The sequence below is a fragment of the Aegilops tauschii genome, chromosome 4 (assembly GCF_002575655.3).
Source record: "Aegilops tauschii subsp. strangulata cultivar AL8/78 chromosome 4, Aet v6.0, whole genome shotgun sequence".
NCBI classification, from domain to species: domain Eukaryota; kingdom Viridiplantae; phylum Streptophyta; class Magnoliopsida; order Poales; family Poaceae; genus Aegilops; species Aegilops tauschii.
This window is the reverse complement of record NC_053038.3, coordinates 343,095,873-343,105,252: the sequence shown is the minus strand read 5'-3', so window position 1 is coordinate 343,105,252 and position 9,380 is coordinate 343,095,873. Positions and strand designations below refer to the sequence as shown.

The 9,380-nt window shown below is 40.9% G+C and overlaps 1 long non-coding RNA gene across 1 annotated transcript; it reads right to left on the bottom strand.

The window, feature by feature from the left end:
* Positions 1-2,310: 2,310 nt before the first annotated feature.
* Positions 2,311-4,465, bottom strand: LOC109756269 (uncharacterized). The gene is made up of 3 exons (XR_002231200.4): positions 3,985-4,465; positions 3,485-3,581; positions 2,311-3,386 (listed from the first exon to the last, which is right to left on the bottom strand). It is a non-coding gene; the product is annotated as an uncharacterized lncRNA (long non-coding RNA).
* Between the last annotated feature and the right edge of the window lie 4,915 nt (positions 4,466-9,380).

The window sequence follows — 9,380 nt, the reverse complement described above, 5'->3', positions numbered from 1 at the left end:
AAATGATAAAAACAGAATTTTTGATGTGGAATGCTACTTAGCATAATTTTCAATGTAATTCTCTTATTTGTGGTATGAATATTCAGATCCAAAAGATTCAAGACAAAAGTTTAATATTGACATAAAATAATAATACTTCAAGCATACTAACTAAGCAATTATGTCTTCTCAAAATAACATGGCCCAAGAAACTTATCCCTACAAAATCATATGGTCTGGCTATGTTCTATCTTCACCACACAAAATATTTAAATCATGCACAACCCCGATGACAAGCCAAGCAATTGTTTCATACTTTTGGTGTTCTCAAACTTTTTCAGTCTTCACGTAATACATGAGCGTGAGCCATGGACATAGCACTATATGTGGAATAGAATGGTGGTTGTGGAGAAGACAAAAAGGAGAAGATAGTCTCACATCAACTAGGCGTATCAACGGGCTATGGAGATGCCCATCAATAGATATCAATGTGAGTGAGTAGGGATTGCCATGCAACGGATGCACTAGAGCTATAAGTATATGAAAGCTCAACAAAAGAAACTAAGTGGGTGTGCATCCAACTCGCTTGCTCATGAAGACCTAGGGCATTTTGAGGAAGCCCATCATTGGAATATACAAGCCAAGTTCTATAATGAAAAATTCCCACTAGTATATGAAAGTGATATCATAGGAGACTCCCTATCATGAAGATCATGGTGCTACTTTGAAGCACAAGTGTGGAAAAAGGATAGTAACATTGTCCCTTCTCTCTTTTTCTCTCATTTTTTGGGCCTTCTCTTTTTTATGGCCTTTTTTTCGTCCGGAGTCTCATCCCGACTTGTGGGGGAATCATAGTCTCCATCATCCTTTCCTCACTTGGGACAATGCTCTAATAATGATGATCATCACACTTTTATTTACTTTACAACTCAAGAATTACAACTCAAAACTTAGAACAAAATATGACTCTATGTCAATGCCTCCGGTGGTGTACCGGGATATGCAATGAATCAAGAGTGACATGTATGAAAGAATTATGAACGGTGGCTTTGCCACAAATACGATGTCAACTACATGATCATGCAAAGCAATATGACAATGATGGAGCGTGTCATAGTAACGGAACGGTGGTAAGTTGCATGGCAATATATCTCGGAATGGTTATGGAAATGCCATGATAGGTAGGTATGGTGGCTGTTTTGAGGAAGGTATATGGCGGGTGTATGATACCGGCGAAAAGGTGCGCGGTATTAGAGAGGCTAGCAATGGTGGAAGGATGAGAGTGCATATAATCCATGGACTCAACATTAGTCATAAAGAACTTGATTCAAGAAGATCAAGGAGAACTTTGTATTGAGATCCAAAGAGAGAGAGGAAGCCATCTACCTAATAACTATGGACCCGAAGGTCTGAGGTAAACTACTCACACATCATCGGAGAGGCTATGGTGTTGATGTAGAAGCCCTCCGTGATCAATGCCCCCTCCGGCGGAGCGCCGGAAAAGGCCCAAGATGGGATCTCACGGGTACAGAAGGTTGCGGCAATGAAAATAGGGTTTTTGGCTCCGTTTCTGATGTGTCCAGGGTACATGGGTATATATAGGAGGAAGCAGTACGTCGGTGGAGCAACGAGGGGCCCACGAGGGTGGAGGGCGCGCCTGGAGGAGGTGGGCGCGCCCCCCTGCCTCGTGCCTTCCTCGTTGATTGCTTTACGTAGACTCCAAGTCCTCTGGATCACGTTTGTTCCGAAAATCACGTTCCCGAAGGTTTCATTCCGTTTGGACTCCGTTTGATATCCTTTTCCTTCGAAACACTGAAATAGGCAAAAAAACAGCAATTTGGGCTGGGCCTTCGGTTAATAGGTTAGTCCCAAAAATAATATAAAAATGTATAATAAAGCCCATTAAACATCCAAAACAAAATATAATATAGCATAGAACAATAAAAAATTATAGATACGTTGGAGACGTATCAGAAGACAACCCGGAAGTTTTAGAGAGTCATTTATTTATGTTTTGTGCTTTTATAAAGTTTAAAAACAAAAATAATGTTCCAAGATTTGCCTTTAGGATGTTTACATTGCTTGTTGGTTTGTGCGGTGCAAGACAGAAACTTTGGCTGTAGTGCGCGATTTTACATTTTTTACTGGAACGTCAAACGGGTCTGAAACTTTTTGCACTGTCTCTCTATACAAACTAGATGATACCCCACGCGTTGCTGCGGGGATCTCTTAGTCATAAGCACATGATTACATATAAATCGAATAACTTTGTTTGCATAGTAGATATATGATCTTATGACGAAAAAAATGCTATGGATAATCATGAAGATTGAAAAATGTGAATTATGCATTCAGGTATGACATAAGTAATCTCATGTGACTTACATAAATATTAGTAAATGTAAGCGCACTAAGAACAGGGATATTCTGGATGGGGACGCTATGAGTGGAAATGTACAAATTTTCATGTTGAGATATTATGGGTACTTAAGATCTGCAAAGAATGAATGTTAATGTAGACATCGAAAGGAAGTCAATCTTCATCTATGTATACTTCAGGTCTGCAAAGAATGTAAACTAAACACTAATATTGGCCATTGTAGTAGCTTGCTATGCTTCATAGTGACCGATGGAGCTACAATGTCAACAATAAGCACAAAACAAATCATGCCAACGAAGCAAAAGTGTACAAATTCATTTTCTCTTTTTCCCCGAAGCAAGTTCTAATTCCTTGTCTTGAAAGTCTGGGCTGAATAGGCATGAGAATTTATACATAAATAAGCACCAAGATACAAATTATCAAGTCGCAGCTGGAACTTGTTTGCCACAAATATATTAAACTTGAAAATTTTATAAGCTACATTAAGCAAATGAAAATAATAATGACAATTTATATGGTTTAGGATCTCAAACATGAAGCCCATCGTAAAGGATTTATATTGAACCATCTTCAGTCCTCTAGAAACAAATTTCTAGTGATCATAGTCCTTAACATATTGAATCTTTGGTCCTCTAGATTAAGACCTGGACAATAGGCATATTCTGAATTTGTATTTCAGATAATGAAAAATGGGCACAAATAAAATGGAGTCGGGCAATCAGATAGTATACAAAAATTACGCAATTTCTGCTGATTTGAGCTGTGACGCTTAACTTCCCATATATCTTGATCATCGTGTTCATGATCCTTTATTGGTGTACCAAAGGAAGTTTACCCCAACAATATAGTAGGGTAACATGATACTAACTGATGTTCAAAGGAGCCATATCTATTTATGTGTGATGAAAAAGTATTTACCGAAAATAGCATCATGTTTTGATTCGTAAAATAGATATTTGAGCAGAAGGACATGTAGATCAACGACCCAGCAAAGCTTAGTGAACAGGGAGTCGGAGATGAGCGGCAACTGCAAGAAAATATAGAATCGAAGCGTGGTAACTTAAACTAAGAATACAATATAAAATAGACAACCTGTATTGTTGATGATATGTCAAATATATCTACCTTGCTCGAGAAAGCAACAAAATGATTTATGTCATCTCGTACATTCGCTTGTACTTTGTTTCAACATCCGAAAACCGCTTTCAATATCTTCTGCATACTGCAAGGCAATATAAAAAAGGTCAAATGCTAGACAATGTGAACTCGATCGTTATGATTTATATTAAACCTTCTTTGGTCCTCTTAAAACAAACGTCTCATGATCGTAGTCCTGAACATATTGAATCTTTCCGTATAGCTGAATATTGCATTTCATACTTTACTCTTCTCAATTCCTAAGAAGTGCACAAATGACAGTACATGGTCCAGCAATGATAACAGATCCACACCTTTGAAGAAAATCAAGGAAAATGACCCTTCCGTATCATTACCAAACCCCATTGGAAACAGAAGCCTACAGTATATACCTTTGAAAAAAAATATCCCACAGGACCATGTCTATATGTTGCATCTACAACAGTTAACGTCAGATCAACTTGTAGCCTAATAGTCCTACAGCTTACCTCAAAAGGATGGATGCGTAGGGGCAGTTACAGCAATCGATCCACCTCCTTTCCTAGGTACTCCTCCACAAAGGCTGGATAGCAGGGATTGGAAACGCAGAAAACTCCTGAACGCGATGCGTTGTCAGCAGATTTGGTCCGAAGAGACCTCTACCGGCCGGCAGAGCACCCACGGGAGAGGCATCCACCCGAACAGCTCGGCGGAAAAGCGGACGCACAGTTCACAGCCGGGTCGCCCGGGCGCATCTCGCGGAGTGGCTCGCCGAGGCCACATGTGGCAGCGTCGATGGGGGCCGGGGTACTGTCGATGGGGTCTGGGCGACGTCACCGAGATTGTGTGGTCGACTCCCCGGGGTCGGAGTGGATGGGGAGCGGAGCACCGCGACGGGGCTACTGCCTCTCTCGCCGGGGGTGGCTCGCTAATCTCGCATGGCAGCATCGCTGCGTTCACCGGGGCAGTCTCAATCGAGGAGGGTCGGCATAATGGATGGAGGCTGGTGGTGGATTTGTAAGATTTGGGTGACTCGTCGGTTGCTAAACAATAATTGTGAAGCCGAAAGGTCAAACGAACAGAGAACTTACCTGAGTGGAACTTGGCATAACTTTAAAGTTTTAATTGTCTACGTAGTGTAGTGCTGATGTGGCGGCAGCTCATGGTCGGGCCCTCCTGTAAGCCAGTAACCGAATGCGATGTGGAAGGGCTGCTGAGGTGGATAGCTTGCATGCGAAGAGAAATAAGATAGTGGGGATCAACTATTTAGGTATTATAGATTTTTTATTTTTCCTAATTGTTTCAAAAAATTTGATTACCAGAAGTATGGTGAATGTTCAGATTACTACACATAGTCCTGTTTAAGGCAGATTCTGTTTTTGATGTATAGTTTGCTTGTTTTGATGAAACTATCAATTTCTATCAGTGGATTAAGCCATGGAAAAGTTATATTACAGTAGCTACAATGCAAAAAACAAAATATGAATTGGTTTGCAACAGTACTTAGAGCAGTGATTTGTTTATTATACTAACCGATCTTACCGAGCTTTCTGTTGAGTTTTGTGTGGATGAAGTGTTCGAAGATCGAGGATGTCTCGATATGAGGATAAGGAGGAGAGGCAAGAGCTCAAGCTTGGGGATGCACAAGGCACCCCAAGTAAATATTCAAGGAGACTCAAGCGTCTAAGCTTGGGGATGCCCCTGAAGGCATCCCATCTTTCTTCAACAAGTATCGGTATGTTTTCGGATTCGTTTCGTTCATGCGATATGTGCAAATCTTGGAGCGTCTTTTGCATTTAGTTTTCACTTTTCTTTTATGCACCATGCTGGTATGAGATAGTCCATGGCTGATTTATAGACTGCTCTTTGCACTTCACTTATATCTTTTGAGTATGGCCTTATAGAATGCTTCATGTGCTTCACTTATATCATTTGAAGTATGGATTGCCTGTTTCTCTTCACATAGAAACCGCTATTTGTAGAATGCTCTTTTGCTTCACTTATATTTGTTAGAGCGTGGGCATATCTTTTGTAAAAAGAATTAAACTCTCTTGCTTCACTTATACCTATTTAGAGAGATGACAGGAATTGGTCATTTACATGGTTAGTCATAAAATCCTACATAAAACTTGTAGATCACTGAATATGATATGTTTGATTCCTTGCAATAGTTTTGCGATATAAAGATGGTGATATTAGAGTCATGCTAGTGGGTAGTTGTGGATTGTAGAAATAATTGTGTTAAAATTTGTGATTCCCGTAGCATGCACGTATGGTGAACCGTTATGTAACGAAGTTGGAGCATGAGGTATTTATTGATTGTCTTCCTTATGAGTGGCGGTCGGGGACGAGCGATGGTCTTTTCCTACCAATCTATGCCCCTAGGAGCATGCGCGTAGTACTTTGTTTCAGTGACTAATAGATTTTTGCAATAAGTATGTGAGTTTTTTATGACTAATGTTGAGTCCATGGATTATACGCACTCTCGCCCTTCCATCATTGCTAGCCTCTTCGGTACCGTGCATTTCCCTTTCTCACCTCGAGAGTTGGTGCAAACTTCGCCGGTTCATCCAAACTCCATGATACGATACGCTCTATCACACATAAGACTCCTTATATCTTCCTCAAAACAGCCACCATACCTACCTATCATGGCATTTTCATAGCCATTCCGAGATATATTGCCATGCAACTTCCATCATCATCATATACATGACTTGAGCATTTATTATCATATTGCTTTGCATGATCGTAAGATAGCTAGCATGATGTTTTCATGGCTTGTCCATTTTTTGATGTCATTGCTACGCTAGATCATTGCACATCCCGGTACACCGCCGGAGGCATTCATACAGAGTCATATCTTTGTTCTAGTATCGAGTTGTACTATTGAGTTGTAAGTAAATAAAAGTGTGATGATCATCATTATTAGAACATTGTCCCATGTGATGTTATCAAAATAAAAGTGGCCAAAGAAGCCCCCCCCCCCTAAAAAAAGAGAGGCCAAAGAAGCCTAAAAAAAAGAAAAAGAAAAAAAAGAGAAAAAAGAGAAAAAAATAAAAAAAATTGAGAGAAAAGAGAGAAGGGACAATGTTACTATCCTTTTACCACACTTGTGCTTCAGAGTAGCACCATGTTCTTCATATAGAGATTCTCTTGAGTTATCACTTTCATATACTAGTGGGAATTTTCATTATAGAACTTGGCTTGTATATTCCAACGATGGGCTTCCTCAAATGCCCTAGGTCTTCATGAGCAAGCAAGTTGGATGCACACCCACTTAGTTTCAGTTTGAGATTTCATACACTTATAGATCTAGTGCATCCGTTGCATGGCAATCCCTACTCCTCGCATTGACATCAATTGATGGGCATCTCCATAGCCCGTTGATTAGCCGCGTCGATGTGAGACTTTCTCCTTTTTGTCTTCTCCACACAACCTCCACCATCATATTCTATTCCACCTATAGTGCTATGTCCATGGCTCACGCTCATGTATTGCGTGAAAGTTGAAAAGGTTTGAGAACGTCAAAAGTATGAAACAATTGCTTGGCTTGTCATCGGGGTTGTGCATGATTTGAATATTTTGTGTGGTGAAGATGGAGCATAGCCAGACCATATGATTTTGTAGGGATAACTTTCTTTGGCCATATTATTTTGAAAAGACATTATGGCTTTATTAGTATGCTTGAAGTATTATTGTCTTAATGTCAAATGATAGACTACTGCTTTGAATCACTCGTGTCTTAATATTCATGCCATGATTAGATTACATGATCAAGATTATGCTAGGTAGCATTCCACATCAAAAATTATCTTTTTATCATTTACCTACTCGAGGACGAGCAGGAATTAAGCTTGGGGATGCTGATACATCTCCATCGTATCTATAGTTTTTGATTGTTCCATGCCAATATTATACAACTTTCATATTGATCCAGTGCCCAGTGCCAGTTCTGTTTGTTGCATGTTTTTTTGTTTCGCGGAAAATCCATATCAAACGGAGTCCAAACGGCATAAAAACTGACGGAGATTTTTTTTGGAATATATGTGAATTTTGGGAAGTGGAATCAATGCGAGACGATGCCCGAGGGGCCCACGAGGGTGAGGGGCGCGCCCCAGGGGGTCAGGCACGCCCTGGGCCCTCGTGGCCACCTCGTAAGGCGGTTGATGCCCTTCTTTCGCCGCAATAAAGACAATATCCGGATAAAAATCGTGTCCAAATTTCAGCCAAATCAGAGTTACGGATCTCCGGGAATATAAGAAACGGTGAAAGGCAGAATCTGAAACGCAGAAACAGAGAGAGACAGAGAGACAGATCCAATCTCGGAGGGGCTCTCGCCCCTCCCATGCCATGGAAGCCAAGGACCAGAGGGGAAACCCTTCTCCCATCTAGGGAGAAGGTCAAGGAAGAAGAAGAAGAAGAAGGGGGGCCCTCTCCCCCTCTCTCTCGGTGGCACCGGAACGCCGCCGGGGCCATCATCATCACCGCAATCTACACCAACACCTCCGTCATGTTCATCAACATCTTCATCACCTTCCCCCATCTATCTACATCGGTCCACTCTCCCGCAACCCGCTGTACCCTCTACTTGAACATGGTGCTTTATGCTTCATATTATTATCCAATGATGTGTTACCATCCTATGATGTCTGAGTAGATTTTCGTTGTCCTATCGATAATTGGTGAATTGCTATGATTGATTTAATTTGCTTGTGGTTATGTTGCTGTCCTTTGGTGCCCATCATATGAGCGCGCGTGTGGATCACACCATAGGGTTAGTTGTATGTTGATAGGACTATGTATTGGAGGGCAAGAGTGACAGAAGCTCCAACCTAGCGTAGAAATTGATGCATACGGGATTGAAGGGGGACCAATATATCTTAATGTTATGGTTGGTTTTACCTTAATGAATGTTAGTAGTTGCGGATGCTTGCTAATAGTTCCAATCATAAGTGCATAGAATTCCAAGTCAGGGATGACATGCTAGCAGTGGCCTCTCACACATAAAACTTGCTATCGGTCTAGTAAAGTAGTCAATTGCTTAGGGACAATTTCATAACTCCTACCACCACTTTTGCACACTCGCTATACTAACTGTATTGCTTCTTTACCCAAACAGCCCCTAGTTTTTATTTACGTGCTCTTTATATTCTTGCAAACCTATCCAACAACACCTACAAAGTACTTCTAGTTTCATACTTGTTTTAGGTAAAGCGAACGTTAAGCGTGCGTAGAGTTGTATCGGTGGTCAATAGAACTTGAGGAATATTTGTTCTACCTTTAGCTCCTCGTTGGGTTCGACGCTCTTACTTATCGAAAGAGGCTACAATTGATCCCCTATACTTGTGGGTTATCAGTGAATATTTGAGTTATGAGTTTGGTCTTCATTTGAAACAATGTGGAATAGTTTCGCAACTCACGCCACCTGGAACACCGCAACGTAATGGTGTGTCCGAACGTCGTAACCGTACTTTATTAGATATGGTCCGATCTATGATGTCTCTTACCGATTTACCGCTATCGTTTTGAGGTTATGCTTTAGAGACGGCTGCATTCACGTTAAATAGGGCACCATCTAAATCCGTTGAGACGACACCGTATGAACTATGGTTTGGCAAGAAACCTAAGCTGACGTTTCTTAAAGTTTGGGGTTGTGATGCTTATGTGAAAGAGCTTCAACCTGATAAGCTCGAACCCAAATAGGAGAAATATGTCTTCATAGGATACCCAAAGGAGACTATTGGGTACACCTTCTATCACAGATCTGAAGGCAAGATATTCATTGCTAAGAATGGATCATTTCTAGAGAAGGAGTTTCTCTCGAAAGAAGTGAGTGGGAGGAAAGTAGAACTTGATGAGGTAATTGTACGTTCTCCCGAATTGGAAAGTAGTTCATCACAGA